A 17,734-nucleotide genomic window follows, 5' to 3' on the forward strand; every position below is an offset into this window, starting at 1 on the left:
TCAGGAACAGAAAAACGTCTGGTATTCAACTTCTTAAATATATATGATTCACTCATCACAACGGACCTCGACGTTTGCTCACAATGCTCAAAAAGAAAATGAATACAGGCAATTTTCTTTAAGAATAAACGTGCCCTTTCAGTATTTAGCGATTCTGTCGATGACTGATGCGATAAGTCTCTCGGTTCTGAGATGTGCAATATGCCTATTGGAATGATGGCATCCGAACGTGCTGAGCCTGCCGATCGCTCGGTGATTAGCGAAACGAAGAAAGTTTAAATTCTGGCTCCAGGCTGAATATACTACAGGGTAATTGCAAAGTGATTGTGCTGCAAATCGGACACGTTCGAACACTTTATGATGTTTAATGTAGGTGCGCTTTTGATTAGGTATACGTGGGCGGAATGCGTCCGGCGAAAACGTTCTACTGACAATTCACGGCAAAATATTGATGGTTTTGTAACATTGTAACATAATGAACGGTGCCAATATACGCATAGGGGCTTAGGTGTCTTATATTTCAATATATGGTTAAAATACTTAATTACACCAGAATGGAACAAAGCTCTTACAATTGAATACAAATAAATATATTTTCAGTTAATCTTAAAAATATAACAGCCATCTTATTACCACAAGAGATGTTATCTGGACTCATGCGTCACATAAGATTTAAAGAAGACATTCCACCATAAACTACAAAAGATAAGCTTTTAAGAGAAAGTCCTTCGTTACGATAATTTAAGTAACAATGCGTACCCAAAAAAATCTTATCTCATATATACGTACGAGTGTTTTATGTGTAGAAAGTAACAACGAGCTAAGCGGCTTATCTTTCTGTGACGTCATATGCAAAGTTGTTTTTTTCATACGAGGTTTATAAATTTGTGAGACTCGAGGATATATCGTTTGTACGAATACGGAGCTGCTGTCTGATTTTTCAAAAACCACTATGTTGGGTTTCGAACGCGAATTATGTCTTTCGAGATGCGTCTTGTGTAATAATGAATATGTCCGATGCGCATATAGAGTGTTTCGTAAGCTTCTTGTAAATCTCGACAACCAGAGAAAAATCATTATAAATTTAGATATTACAAATAATATTACGATACAACAATGCGCTATCACTGGCCATATTAATATTACCCACGCGATTAGTCCAAATTTAACAGTTCTTTACAGCAAATATATAAAAAAAATACCTCATATTTAAAATATGATTAGATATAAACACCTACGCAAATTTTTATAATTAAGAGGTCATTCTAATGATATTTTCGAACAAATAAAAACAGTATCTGGAACTTTAGGTTATACATCGTATTTTTTATTACAACAGATGAGAGATCTCGTGACTAAGCAATCGCGTTATTAATTGTAAATATTAGACCACAAAATAGTAAAATTAATTTAAAATTAAATTAATTGTAAAAATAGACCACAAACATTTGCGACATCTGCGACTTGCTTATGCTGTCTCAAACTAGCATTATAAAAAATATTATCATTGCTCACCAGGAAGCAGATGAAAGAAGACGCTTCAGAGTCTCGGCAAGAGACGCGGTGAGAGACGCACCAAGATAAACGCCTCAGTCTCAGTACAGGACCCATCAGCAGATCGTTACACATCACAGCCGGCAATAATTCAACTCGACACTCCAGCGAAGACCTACCATTTTAACACCATCACACAATATTTAAATTTATTTGCATTAAGTAATATAAGGGTATTCGAAAGCACTATTTTGTATCAAAAATTCAAATCCATATCTATAAAAGGAACCAAATACTAGCGTTAACTATTGTATATGCCAAGTCGCTTGTTTTTAAGAAAAAAAAATATGTTTTAATTTTTTTTAAATGCAAATTAAGCTTCTGAACACTTTTTCGATACAACATTTTTCAGTAGGATTTGATTTCGCAAAGTTATGACACTTTTAACTTTTACGTTGGCCACCATTTTGTAAAAAAAAATATATTTTTTTTTCATACAGAATGTATAGAGGTGCTCAGTAGTTCTATACGATACTAAAAACATGTAATATTTTATATATCAAAATTTTTTTCGTAAAAAATTCAAAGAAAAGTAAAAAAATATACTAAATATTTATATTACTAGTCAGAAAAAAAAGTTCATTTATGAATTAAATTATTGTAAATAAGAATATTTATTTTCCAAACATGATTCGTGCAAATAACATAAATATTATTTTATTTAAGATCTAAATATACTTTTTATATATTTATCATTCACATGTACAATTTTTGAAATATTAAATAAAAGTACTATAAAATGTTATAAAATATTTGAAGTAATAACATATACATATATATAGTGCTTCTTTTTGAGAAAAATAACAAATCGAGAATTTTCTGACTAAGCGAGAAATTTTATACGGCATTTTTTATTACATAAAATTAAATTTGTAGAAATATTTTGAAAAGGTTTACAATCACTGACATTTTTATAACGCTACATAAGTAAAGCATGTAAAAAACTAATATGCATACTTTTTGGAAGGTTTTAATAGGTGTCTGGTAAAGACAAGATCTCGCCTTAATTTTGCTCAAGTAATAAAATAAACATTTCTGAAGGTGTACGTGTCAGATGTTTGAATATGTATATACTTTTCAGAAAGATCCTAAGTATATGAATGTCCTAAATCTAACCGGCCGGCGGTTTTAGTTTTGCTTTGGTGATCCAAGAACCCGCTTCGATAAGAAGAAGTTATGCATGGGAATCGATAAACCAAAATGGTTAAATTTGTATTATTTTTATAAATATGACAATTGTCTTACGATTATTATTGACAGCCAAAGTTTTTCCTTCAATTTTTGTTAAAACAATCAGAAAATATTTATTTTAAGAGGACAATCAAAGAGAAATTAAATAATCGAAGAATCCAGACATTAATGTCAATATATAAATATTTAGAAAATATAGAATCCAGAAAAAATCAATGACTTTTTTAATTATTCTTCAAAAGCCAAAATATGTATATTATTTTACTGTAAATTCACTCAGAAAGGTTTTGTTCATTAAAAAAATATTGTTATACATTAATATTATAAGATTATGATTTTTAATATTTATTTTGCTATTGAAAAATTTCTGCGAAATTCGGGGTTTTCCACATTTTTTTTAAGAAAATATTTTTAAAATATATTTTAATACTATTTTATGTAATATTTATTAAGTTTTAATCTGTTTAAACTATATATATGTTTGATACCATTAGCATTATGTGATAAATTTAATAGAAATTGTATGTATTTATAAGCTATGCAATATATAATTTATTTATAATACACAATTACATTCATAAAATAAAAATCTAACCCCTAATTATCACGGCTTTCTTACAATATCGATGTATTTTAATTTATACTTCAATATCCACCAAATTGAAATAATAATATTTGTGGGAAATTATTGTTTTATGTTATAAAACAATATATTTATTGTTATATAGAAAATTACGCACAGCGAAAATTCCAATCATAGATGATCAATATACACATATATGTATATATATTTATGAATACGTCAATATATATAAAAAATATTTTACAATTATATTAGTAATTTACATTGGTATAATACACTTAAATTTTCTAATTGTAAACGAATTTTTACTTAAAAATAGAGAAGAATGTAAAGCAATGAAAATTAACAGAAGAATATATTTGACAATCAAACAATCATCTATATTTAGAATTTACGAAAGAATTTACTTTTATTTTTAAAACATAACAGCAAAAAATTACCTTAATAATTTAGTCAACAGTTCAGCCAAATTTAAAACCAAAATTATATTAAACAACTAAGATACGTACACTTTAGATAAAAAGATTTTTGTTACTAAAAATGTATTGATTTATATTAGTAGTATTTTGTTATTTTTTTTCATTTGTTATATTATATATTCAAATATTTATTATTATTCTCTGATATACAAATTTAAAAAAGTAAATAATAAAACTGCATTTTTATATGGATTTTGCTATTAAAAATTTTAATTTAACAAATACTATGTTTCAATAATTTTTTAATGCCAAAGCATTAAAAAATTATTGAAACAAATAGTATTTGTTAAATTTAAATTTGTTTAACCTTAGATAAGAATTATCGAGTTGTGATTTTATCAAAAAAATCGTTATAGAAAAAGATTTTCTGTATTATAAATGCGTCAGTAAAATTTAACTGTCATTGTTATTGATTAAAATATAACGATGAATCCATTACCTTTTTATACTCTTTAAAAACGTTAAAACGATTCGAATCACTTGCATTTGAATTAACAGTCATTATTCAAATCAAAGTAAAACCGTTCCACTGTCCATCATTAATTAGTTCGACAACATACAGTCGAAGATAACGATCGAAACCAATGGCATAATCCCATTAGCCTTAAACAGGACGTTACATATTACCGTTTCAATTCAACGATGACACCTTGGGCCAATTTCCGGTTCCGCCGGTCGGTATAAAAAAGCTGTCTGTGGACCCTACTGGGGTCGGACCTGCCCGCTTTTCAGGCGCCGTCTCAGCTTTCACTTCTAGATATTGTGTTCGCACGACGATAACCATCGCCAATCATAATCATGTAGTATAATGTAGATAACCGATTCGAACATCATACTTAAGTCTCATGTTATACGTATTTACATCCGGTGTTCGAAAGTAGATTTTTTAATCAGTAATCATCGATCTACCAAGATTGGTCAGCAGATCTTTATAGACCATCAACATGGTTTTCGTCCTACGCAATCCACGGTCATCAACATTCTATTAATACGGTGTTTCAAGAGAAAACACTAGGTACTAATATCCGAAAGACTACATGAACCTTTGTGTATTAGATTAGAATTAATAATTTTGATATAAATATTGTGTAATTCCGATCGATCATCACAGACTATTTTTTTCTAGATTTTATTGATCTCAAGAATTAGTTTAAATCGAGCTAGAACTACTTCAGTTTGTCTTAAGCTGTTTTAACAAAACTCAAGGGTGTTTATTTTTATTAAGAAAAAGTTGTTTAATATTAAATATGTTGCTCCACAATAGAGATTTGTTGTCCATGGGTGCGTCCGTAGGCTCCAGGCATTTACAGTGCGGGTTAAACTATGATTGAAACTATGAGTTGGACCAGTGGATGTGAAGAGAGAAACGTTTTTCACTGATCTGAACTTTGGCCGGTCTTCTCTTGATTGCAATCCAAGTTAAAGAACTCTTAAACTCCGAAGTGGATGTTCCTTGAGAGGAAGTCTTCAGACAAAGTGCCTGAGAGAAAATTATTATTGGTTGCTAGTTTTTCCGTATTTATATACATTGCCCCTTGCATGGAATTTTTTTTGTCTGTACATTTTTAGTGGAACAAGCATTTTTTGTAATAAGCGAGTTAAGCTTAGGCTTAGAAGCGGCTCGATACATTTTTTTTTCTGAAAGTGACAAATATTATTTTAATCCTTTCTGATTTATAGCACGTACCTTATGACTTTAGCTACTAAAAGGTGTTTCACGGTGGTGTCCCATTTTAATAATGATTTATCACAAGTTGAACTGTCCTTTTTTGTAATTTGATAGCATAAGAAAGAGCAATACCTTTAATTATGAATAGAAGATGAAACCGATAAACTCATAAAGAGTATAAAAATATGATGAAACGAGCAAATTTGTGCACATTGTATTCAATATGTACAAAATCTAAGTTTATATAATTATCTATTATAAGTATAATACATTTAAATGTATTCTTTATTTTATATTCTGCTTTAACATTTCCAAAAACATACATATTTTTATATAATAAATATATATTTCTGAATATTTTGTAATAATGTAAAAAATTTGATGTTTATTTTTATATTAATTAATTTAGGACACCCCTAATAATATATGTTTATATAACAATTAAAAAGACTCGGTTTCTTTTGAAATAATAATTTAACTAATATAAAAAGGCAATGGGTAACTGTTACATTTCTTTTAATTAAGTAAAACAGGAAATCGTCAGCCATCTTGATAATATAATATAAATAGATAGCATAGATTATAAACACATAGCATTGAGCAAACGACAGTTTTGATTGATGATCTATCGCATTTTTATTTGCCTATCGTTTTATTATATCTTTTCATCGCTGTTTAATATTTTTTTCCTCCAGCAGACATCATAAACGTCTCATTATTACACAGTTAATCGATTATCCGCACAACCCGCTGTGAGAACTGTCACAGTTTCTCTGCGAAAAAAACATCAAGAGATTTATTAATATTATTGCTTGTAATATGCATAATGTCAATGTTTATTATTATCTGCATTTTTAACGTACATTATGTATGTAGATAAATGTGAAGGAAAAAAATGCTGAATTCCTCATATAAGATTGCGCAACAGATTGCGCAATATGCAGACCGAGAGTCGCCACGGATGCTGCATGTCTCGGCTCTCAACATTAAATTGAGCTATTTTTTATATCTTGAATTTTACGATATGCCTTCGGTGTCTTTTCGTGAAGTAAATCCGATTACAAGTTCAATTATATTTAATAGTTTTACAACGATAAAACTAGTCGCTGTATTCTCTGTCAATGTTGACAGCTGTGAAAATTTTGTAAAGCGTTATGAAATTATTGTAAAATTACGGTAAAAGTCTATCGGTTTAAATGTAAGACGTAAATTATGTGATGAAAAAGTGACGCAATTCAAGTCCAGGAAAATTATTTTATAGCCTTTATAATTAGTTGCTGTTGAAATTTAGTAATATCTCATTTTATGGGACATAATTTAGGCTACAATGTCAACAATTTAACTGTTAAATGCAATTTTTGAAATTTAACATCAATATCATGCATCCATTAAATATTTCTAAAGCGAATATGATTAAAAGTATAATTAAAAATTATATTTCATAAGGTTAATTTAATAAATTATTAAATAAATTTATTGATTGATTATATATAATATAATATAAAAATAAGTGACTAACTTAAAAAAAATTGTGAAGTTATAATGTATCCTTATTCAAAATAAGATTGTATTTTACAATATAAAATTGATGATTGAAGTACAGTTTTTACTTAAATAATATTCTACTCTCATAAAAAGCATTACTTTGTAGCGCCTTGTACATAGACAACACGACACACGCGCGTCTGAAATCCCGCGAGTGGTGTCCATAGATCTAGCAGCCATTGAAAGGTACGCTGGCATTATTACGACCCCTTCCAACGTACATGGTGGGGATATGGCTTACGCACACCACGGTGAATATAACGCGGCAAAGATCAGACTAGACACATTCGACTGCATTAACTTAAATATAAATAAAATGATAATAATTGAAATGAGTAATATATAAAATAATTGTTCTATAAACCGAATGTACAACTTTGGCAAGTTGATAAGGTATGGAATATATGTTTATTAAAAATATATTTTAGGGTCTTCGATACACTTATTTTAACGAATAAGTCGGCCCCAGGCAAAGTCGGGTTGCACGGTTAATCATGGCGATTTTGCACCTCGACCTCGTTGCTGTGGGTATATCGCATACAAATGTCATGCGACACTATAAATGTACAATGTGATCGTTCTTGAGATGAAAAAGAGCGCCGGGTTGCAAAATGCAGTTTGTGTATTAATAACAGCCAGTGGCCAGGTGACCCTTCGACCCACTCGCCATTGCCGCAACAATGACCCGCTTGCTCAGACACCCGTGCCGTAGTGGTATCGCGAAATTGATTTGTTGCGCGCACGCGAGATTTATAACTGTGCAGAATTGTAACCGATAGCATCTCGACATGTTTGCTCTTATTTTGGATAAAAGAGGATTGTAACCGGAGCGCAATTTGTTCATTTGGATGGGGAGCTTCACTTCACCTGTCACGTCATTAAATATTACCGGATAGTTTAAATTATTTGATTTTGAACAAGCCTTTGACAAAGTCTGTCATGGGTTATTAAATATGAAAAATGCCAGACATTAACTTGATTATTAATTATTAAACATATTTACTCATAATATTTATCTGATGATTAATCGTGTTTTTTTGCTGCTCAGTGTTGCCAAATGAGCCCATAATTATGAAAATGGTCTAAGTCAAGAAATCAGAAAAAATGAGTGCATTAATTATTTCGTGTCATACTGTTTTAAATTAATATAATATGAAGCAAAATTTTAGTTTGTGAAAAATTTTTGTATTTATTATTTATTTTATTTTATTAATTTATTTAGTTTAATAGCTAATTTTTACATCAATCAAATTTTAACTAAATATATATATAAACAGAAAATAAAAAAGCCGCAATATTATAATTTATTTCTCAATGCACAAAGGTGCTTTTTTTTATTCCATTTGGGAAGCACGTTACAGTTTAATTTCTGCGGATTGTCCTAAGAATATTATTATACAATTTCACACATCCGTACATAATTCCCCTAGCCGTACTCGTTTTCTTATACCTAACTATCCGTAATTTTTCTCTGTTTGAAGTATTTTTATTTCTTATAAAATACTAAATACTACAATATTTCTTGAATATTTATCCATTCCAATCTAGCAATCAAACTTCTTCAACTAGTAAATCTATTTTTATATATGGAACCTAACTAATAATTATTTACAGATATTTAAATTCCAGAATCCATAAAAAAAAACTTTTCTGACGGTCAAATTTGATTTGTAAAATATTGAATTTGGAGATTATTTCGTTTTAATTTTTGTATCGATATTTCGCCGAAGATGTCCTTCGGCATCTTCATGAGATAATTACTTTTACTACACTATTTTATCATCGCACAAATAATGAGATTTAATAATTTGTTTTTTTTTGTTAAAAAACATGTTATGCTATGTATTGAAATAATACAATTATAGTTATCGACCATCGCGACGCATTGGGGTAACCTGTTAATTTAAATTAAATAAATTTAAATCAGAATTATAGATATGTTAATGTATTTTATTACTAAGTCCACAGACTGTGGATCAAGTTTAACTACTACAAAATGCAAAGAACTTGGAAATGCTATAAGGGAATTAAAATGTGACTTTCATACAACTGGTAAATCAACCTATTGGCCCACTGATCCTAAAAAATACCTAACGTCCTTGACTTCTTTATTTCCAGAAAGGTGGCAAACAGATATTGAAGAGAGCCTTGAGTTAAGTTCTGATCATTTAGCAGTGATTCTGACCTTTAGTGAAGGAATAATTAAGATATAAATTAGACCAAGTCTCACCAACAAAACAAGAGATTGCGAAAGCACAAGAACACAAAAACATTAAGTGGAATGTACAATTAAAAATAAAACAGCAACTCAAGGAAGCAGTTGAATACTACTTTAAGGATATACAAAAAGCAGTTTGGAACAAATTAAAAAAACTAAACCTTAAGGCAATAAGCAATAACTATACAATAATGATAAGAAATCTATTGAATGAAAAAAAGGTCAAGGAGAATATGGCATCAAACCAGAAATTCAATGATAAAAATATTCTAAATATTAAAGCACAACAATTTTAATAAAAAAAATCAGAAACTAAATAAAGGTTCAATAAATAATTACCTGAATAATTTAACAGCATATAAAGATTCGGAATATTCTCTATGAAATGCAACGAAAAGATTAAAAAACATATAACTCATATGCCGCCAATCAAAACGATGAATGGGGATTTAGAAAGAGATAACAAACAAAAAGCCAACGCTTTTGCTAACCATCTTGAGGAAGTCTTCAAATCCAATGAATTTAAATACAAAGGACCAAGAAAATGAAGAAATAAAATATGTAACATATAGAAACAATAACTAATATTAATTCAAATAAAGCACCCGGATTTGACTTAATAATGATTTGAAAATATTTAATGAGATTTTAAAACAAATATATAGTTGGGATTCCGCTCAACATGTCTCCATCATTAGCCCTCTAATTAGTAGGTATATCCTATTTTATACAAATTCTGTTTTTATTTTTTTTAATTCGCGCAAATGACACCGCGCGATTATGTCGGCGCGCATATGACACTGCGAAATTATGTCGGGCGCTTTTGTCCGGAGCGCAAAAGACAGGATACAATCGCATCATAAAAATAAAATACCTCAAACTTATGAGGACATTCTCGACATTTTTAAAAAATATTTCAAAATTGTTTTACACTACTTTTAGGGTTGTTTAATGCGTATCATTCGCTCGTTAGGAGGCAACCACAAACTGTGTATTAATTCAGGAAAATTTAATTTAATTTAATTTAGTACTACTTTTAATTGCATAGCCCTGTAATAAGCATATGTAACTATTCAGTAACCATCATCGATTAGTATTATTATCCAACAAGGATTGCTTCGTACTTGGCGCGCCATTAAGAAATATTTTAAATTCATCAGAGGCATGCATGGACATCTTTGGCGCTCAAGATACTTCCTTGTATAAACATAAGAGAATGCGGTTTAATAACTTATTTCTTTTCTAATTAAACATTGTGAAAGTTTGCATCAAAGTGGTTAGCGAGATTTTAAAGCAAAATAAACTATTTTTTGATTTTCTCAATATATAAAAGTTAAATTTTATATTTCAATAAAAATTTAACTTTTATTTACAACACATAGTTTATTTCATTGTTGTTGTCGTCCTCTTCATCAGAATTTTTATCTGTTTGACATTCATTCTCTTTTGGATGATTTATGCATAGTTGATTTTCGACCATCAGTCGTTGTTGCCACAATTTCAGTTTTAAACACAATTCTGATTTTTTTCAAGCGACTCTTAAACAATTCTTCGGATTTCAGAAAAATCACATCTTCCTGATATAAAGACTAGTTCTAAATTGAAAATATTTTCTTCACTGTGAAAGACAATTTTGAAGTATTTTCTATTTCTCAAGCTTGTCTATTCATCAATAGTCAGATCTCTTTATTTTTGTCATCATAAAAATTTAAAATTAATTTCTTGATATTCGAGCGACAATAGATTTTTAATCGGATTTTTCATCAGTATTTCTCGATTTTTATTTTTTATGTAGTATGTCCTGATTATGCTTTTTGTATACACTGAGTCATTGATTTATAAGTACTTATTAACATTAACGCAATTTAGCAGGTAACATTTTTAATTTAGTAGTAATCCATCTTTATCGCAAAATCATACAGCAAATTATCTCTTAAACGGTTGAGAATACTGTTAATATGAAAATTACGTAAATAACAGATTTGTGCTATATGCATGCATGTAATAAAAAAACTGTTATGTTATACGGGCAACGTACTCGTTTATGCTCAGATAAACGTTCTATTGCATAAGAGAAAAAAGTTCAAACGATGTACTGTTGACACTAGTTTATTCGCAATTCACTACAGAAATATAATTTTCCAGAGATTTGATTAAAACTACGGAAGAAACAATGTTAAAACCGTTATATTCTAAACAGTACATATTTAAAAAAAAAATTATATTTTATTCTATTTTATTACATTTTTGCTCTTATCAATTAACCTAACCTACCATTTTTTCTGAAAAAAAAATCTCTGTTATTCCAGAAGTTTTATAGCTATCTGATAAAAACTACAATAGTTATCGATCATTTGAATTTAAATTGTTTTAAATACATACTTGATTGTATCTAAAAAAATAGTTTTTATTGGAAGTATTAACAGCTGATCAAAATATATTTTTTTAAATTTAGTTATTTTATCTTTGTGATAAAAATCATTGTTGTACAATTATTTATCAATACATTAAGTTTAGATATTCTAATATGGTCTTAGACAACTTTAATCTTAAGGCGAGAGAATGAAATTAAACATAGACGCATTCTACTAGAAAATGACAAAGTGTCTGCACTAAATATTTCATGGGCTATTAATAGCACATCCGTTTTGAAACATCAATCATTCATAAGTACCTCTAAAGTGTGAAAAAAATGCTTTTAATTAACGATCGCCGGAATGGCCATCTGGACTCTTTGTCTTTTAAGGCGTAAACACATTTTGTGTGATGCAATTGGCTTGCAAACATCCTCATCTGCGATTCGTCAGAGTTGTCTTGAACTAAGATTAGCTAGCGGACACGAAAACACAGCCGATAATAATACAACTTGACACGCCAGGGAAGACTCTGATTTACAGACCTACCATTCACCGCCTAGTAGCTGTATTTTTAATATATATATCTTCAGCATTAAAACTCAAAAGCACCATAATATTCATAAATATAATTCTCTAAATTTTTGACGTGAATCACAGAGAAAAGTGACTGATATATTTTAGTAAGAAATGCTACAGTTCATCAATTCAGAAGAATTAAAGATGATCTATTTCATAAAACCCAGGAGTAGCTATGGGTTACTATTCTTATAAGAATAAAGAATATTAATTTATAGTAAATATATTTTAAGGTCAGTGAAGTAAAATTCAATATGAAATTCAAGTGGCTCTTCTCGGTTTTATGTAAAGTCGTGAAAGTAGCCAGGCTGAAAAACATAATTTCCAACTTGTATTTCGGGTTTTTCCGAACTCGAACCCGCAAACGGCTACCACGCAATGGCTACTGTGCCACACGCTCATTAGTCACCGTTTAAATCGGCTACCAAAAATGAATTATCACACTTTTTATGCTCAGGCGGAACCAGTCGAAACACCGGTAGCTGGCCAGTGGTTCCCAACTGTTTTAATATATTTTAGGAACGGATTTTTTCATACAGTGAATTTTGTGCTGTACAAATAACCGGTTAACAAGAAAGAATGTTTGTTTATACTTTTTAATAACTTCTTAACGAAGAGTATAATTTTTCAATTTAATAAGTTGGTTTTAATACAGAGAAAGGCTTCTCATTATTGTATAAAGAAAAATAACATGTGTTTTCAATTTATTTCCGGTTAATACAAATAATTGTATTATATAATAGTAGAGGTTTCGAATAACACATTATCTATTAATTATTTCCATCTATATAAATGTTTTAAATGGCCTCACCGCAGAAAATAAATACGTAAGTAGTTGTACAGAAAACTAATCAAGAAGGCGGCAATGACTCGTACTTTACCTAATTTCCATTGTGAATCGAAACGCTAAAACCACAACAAACACGCTTTTTAATTGTCTCCTCGTTGCCCAAGTCTCGTGTCTCTTTATTCAAGAAGACAAAGGAACCAGCGACTCTCTGTTGGCCAACTTCCTTCGGTGGTTGTTATAATAAATCGAGACAGTTGCGAAAGGAGACCAGAAGCATGAGTGCTGCTATTTTTTTCCTTTCCGCTGCGAATATTATCCAAAAGAGCTGCTAAAACCGTCCACGCACCGTTGCCCAAGACAATCCGAAGACGAACAAGAGATAGGAAGACCTCGAGTCGACCGATGATGATGTAAGGAGCTTCGCAAGGTTTGTTACGGTCTGAGGGTTTCAGAATTGCGAATTAGTCTTTAAAAGTGATCTCCCCGGATCGGAAACGAGCAAGGTTGTTGCTGGAACAAATCGGAATATTTGCAAAACGTGGCAGAGCTGACATCATCTGGGTGATCTTTGGAGCGGATCTGGAGTTTGGAGTAATTATTGTTCTGCTACATGATGCAAGATGTATTTGCTTCTCAGATCTAATCTGACCAATTAATATAAAAATGTTGCTCGACCTTGTCGTGTGCCGTAAAATCTCAACGGGCGGTAATCATAAATCCATTTAATTCTATTATTTTAGTGAAATAACCTTTTGGTCTTGGGCTTAATTAAATGAAATAACAATATTATTGTTTATATTATGCAAAGACAGAAATATCGTAAAACCTTATATTTCATCACATTTTAGGTACAATGTATTAAATACAATTAAAAATATTTTTTTATATTATAACTTTCAGGTATATACAAATATTTAATACCAACATTTCACAATGATTTTATTTTTTTATATACTTATTAACTAGCGGAAATAAGATTAATCTTGTGATTAGTTCTAGAGAGCTATTTTTTCTAAAATTATAGACAAAGATCAGAAGCAGTTTTCCTAATACACAAAAATACTGAGTCGTTTAAATGCTTACTTCCTAATGCATGCAATATCTAGTGATATATTGTAAGAAATTCTTGAAGTACAATTAAATAAATTTTAGAACTATTAGATGAGATATTTTTATTTTAATAATAAAGCTGAATAGTTAAAATTTCATCCAGGTCAATGTAGTCTTTACCAACTTTCAAAAAGCATTCGACAGTTTATTATGAGCTACTTCTTTGAAAGTTAAGCTATTTTAGTTTCTCAGACAGTCTTGCTAACTTTTTTTCGAGTTACTTGAGTTAGTACGTGAGGTATGGTAATCATTTATCACAAGAATATTATGATCATTCTGGAGTACCACAGAGAAGCAATCTGGGTCCTCTTTTTTAATGACATTCATGCGACAATTAAAATTTGGTATATTTATTGCATGCTGATGACTGAAAGTGTTTCAGAATATTCGCACAAAATTGCTATTTTTATAAAAAAATACCTGAAGTCACTGTGAAGGTGGTCGATCAACAACAAACTACCTTTTAACATTGCCAAATTGTCACATTTTCCAAATCCCTATTCCCGGTAGAATTCTTTCATTGTTTAGGCGAAAATATTTGGGAGTGACGTACGAGCAGCGTTAAAAATTTTATTCGCATATTGCGCCAAAAATGCTCGGCTTCATTATGCGAAGCGCGTGTCACTTTAATAATATACTGGTGACACGCATTTCGTATCGTCCTTGAGTATTGCTCTATTTTCTGGAATTCAAGTGAAGCAAATTACTTTGCAAAAAATGAAAACAATTATTATGCAAAAGGGTTAATTACTTTGTAAAAGTGAATCTAAGTGAAGCAAATTAAATTATTGGAGAATATTTATCAAAAGAAGTACCGATCGAATCTATATTTGTATCCTTGTTTATTTTTTCTAGGAACGTTAAGATACAAATCATTGGTGTAGCGTCTACTAAATTATAATATTTTTGTAGTTGTTTAAGGGTGGTTTTGACAGTTCTTAAATGTTTTGCGACTTTGAGCTGCAAGTTTTAAAATACTCTAGAAAGTTGCGATCGCGTCCATAATTCTTACTCGTCGCAGATAGTACGCCAATACTTGAAAACGCTTTTTTTCCACAAGGCACCTAGCTATTTAACGAGCTTGCTAAGCACAAAGATGTTTTCGGTGATTAAAAAATATGTAAGATTGTGTTAATATTTTTAAAAATATGTTATGATATACAGTTGACCCTCTAGTAACAAGAAAATTGAGAACGTGCTATTTGGGTGCGTGTAGTTGGGGGATTAAAAATATTTTTTTGCAATACGTATGTACGAGTCAAGCGTACTATGTGACGAGATATCCTCCTTTTGGCTCGCTCACACATAAAGTAACGGATACCCAGATAGCATGTCTTCAATTTACCGTGTTATTGGGGGGTCTACTGGAATTATTATTTGTATACTGTCCCAAATAAAAACATGTAAAATCATAATGGTCAGATATGTATAAAAAACTAAATAAAATATTTTTCTGCATATATTATATAATGTAGTGGATTAAAAATCAATAATGTGGTTTTTATGAAAAGTGATTCGTATTTTTTTTTAAATCAAGGGACACAAATCAATTGCTTTTATAATATGTTTATCAAAGCAACGATAATGGGTGGTCCTGACTAAATTAATTTACGATAGCAACAGTTGCATTTGTTCCTCCCCCCCCTCATTGAATTTGGCCAGAAAAATGTATATTTTTTAATAAATTACTATTAATATCAATAAAATCTAAATATTAAAAAAAATACTGACTGCTCAAGTTTTGCCCTCCTCCCTGGATAGCAATCTATATAAAATGTAGCAACAATAAAGTTTTTAAAATTTTGTATTTTTTTTGGCAAAAATACAAAATATTTTTTTTAATTTCTGTATATGTTGATTTATTAACTAGTAAATTCCAATATTTTAGTTTACATTATATCGAAACTATTGCCTGTTTGGTACAATTGTGGTAATAATATAAGTAAAAAATGGTATATCAATAAGGATATTGCAAAAATGGAATGAAGAATTTAATTAAAAAAAGAAAATCAGTGCACTTAATATTCTAAGCTTTATATAAATGTTTGTAAGATGCAATAATACATTCTAATTTAATGTTCAAAGAACACTGATATGTTTGATTGCATATTGAAATAATATACTTAGTCATAAGTAACGAAAATGACTATAAAAAAACATATATTAGTAAAAAATATAAGAATTGACTTTAGGAACGATTTTTAGGACCCGGTTCCAAAAACCGTATTTTTGCATAAATTTGTAAAATTACAAACCGATTTTGTTTTTTAAGTAAATCAACCTTAAAAATCACGATTCGAATAAGACATAACCATAAAATAATAATACTCGTCTCAAAGTATCATTTTTGTGTGCCGTTGCGATCTTGATGCTGAGTTTGGACTTGGAAATTACGTGATTTTAACACATGTAATGGAATTGTACGTGCACAATTACAATTTTAATAATAACAAGACAACAACGCATGACGTCATCGTTAAAAAATACACAATATACTGTCGTAATCATGTCATAACTCGATTCCAGTAATCCCAGAATACTTAAATTTGTGACACACGATGCATAAAAATCAACTGCTGCACTTCAGATCATTCGGAATTTGATTCAAAATACTACGTTTCTTTCGACCTAACAGAAATGTGGCAATACTAAATGCTCTCTAACTACAGCAGTTATTGATTCAGTGTGTTATATATATGCATATGCACTAAATATATTTTTAATTAAATTCCATTATATTATACTGTATATATAGAGCAAAATATTTGTATTTGCATCCAGGTCCGCTAGCTCAATTGGTCAGAGCAACAGACTATCAATTATTAGACTGTCGGATAGAGGTTCGAATCCTCTGCGGACCGAATGTTTTTTTTATGTTAGTCACCATTAATGCAATTTTGTATAATATATGTCAAAATAATATTTATATTATATGAATTAGTGACATCTATAATAAATTATTATTTGTGGAAGCATTTATTAAAAACAATAATTAAATAATAATCATTATTTTAATTATGTTTGTGATTGTGCAGTTTGATATATGGATAGACATACATATGTATAATCTGTCTTAACACAGACTTTTCAGACGAACAGACTTTGTTAAAAATCACTAATTTTTTTATCATATTATTTTTAGTTAATTTTAATAATCAGGTAATATAGTAGATTATTGATTTTTTTTAATGCGTAAAAAATATTCAATATATATAATCGGATATTGCTTATATGTATTAAATAATTAATAAGCATACATTTTGATTACTTAAATTGTGAAGATAACTTCAATTTTAGATGAAAATTACTTAATCATTTGATTGTCTAGCCTTTTAGGATTAAGTACTATCTAAACATTGATGAAATATGTTCGTAAAAAATGTTATTTACTCTTTTAAAGTAAATATCCTAATATAGCACATATAAGATTCATTCGTTCCTTTTTTAATGATGACATCATATGCGTCAATTCTAAGCAAAATAGTGAAAAAATGTATTAGATTTCGACAACCAAAGGGTTAATAATACCACTTTGCTTTTATCATCTTGATATTATACATTGACCAGTGGTATAAGTTAGTGACTAATACATGAAAGATCTGGGTTTAAACGACTTGAAAATCAGAATAATTTTATTGATCCATATTTTACGGATGAATAAA

The 17,734-nt window shown here is 29.6% G+C and overlaps 1 protein-coding gene and 1 non-coding gene across 5 annotated transcripts in view; one reads left to right on the plus strand and one right to left on the minus strand.

Annotated features, from left to right (window-relative positions):
* mol (dual oxidase maturation factor 1 mol) overlaps positions 1–17,734 on the minus strand; it is a 130,054-nt gene that overhangs the window by 99,804 nt on the left and 12,516 nt on the right. The gene's annotated exons all lie outside the window — the stretch shown is intronic.
* Positions 16,853–16,933, plus strand: TRNAD-AUC (transfer RNA aspartic acid (anticodon AUC)). Its single transcript has one exon. It is a non-coding gene; the product is annotated as a tRNA-Asp (tRNA).

The sequence above is a fragment of the Plectrocnemia conspersa genome, unplaced genomic scaffold (assembly GCF_051122295.1).
Source record: "Plectrocnemia conspersa isolate PC_06_02 unplaced genomic scaffold, ASM5112229v1 ptg000009l, whole genome shotgun sequence".
Lineage (NCBI taxonomy): Eukaryota > Metazoa > Arthropoda > Insecta > Trichoptera > Polycentropodidae > Plectrocnemia > Plectrocnemia conspersa.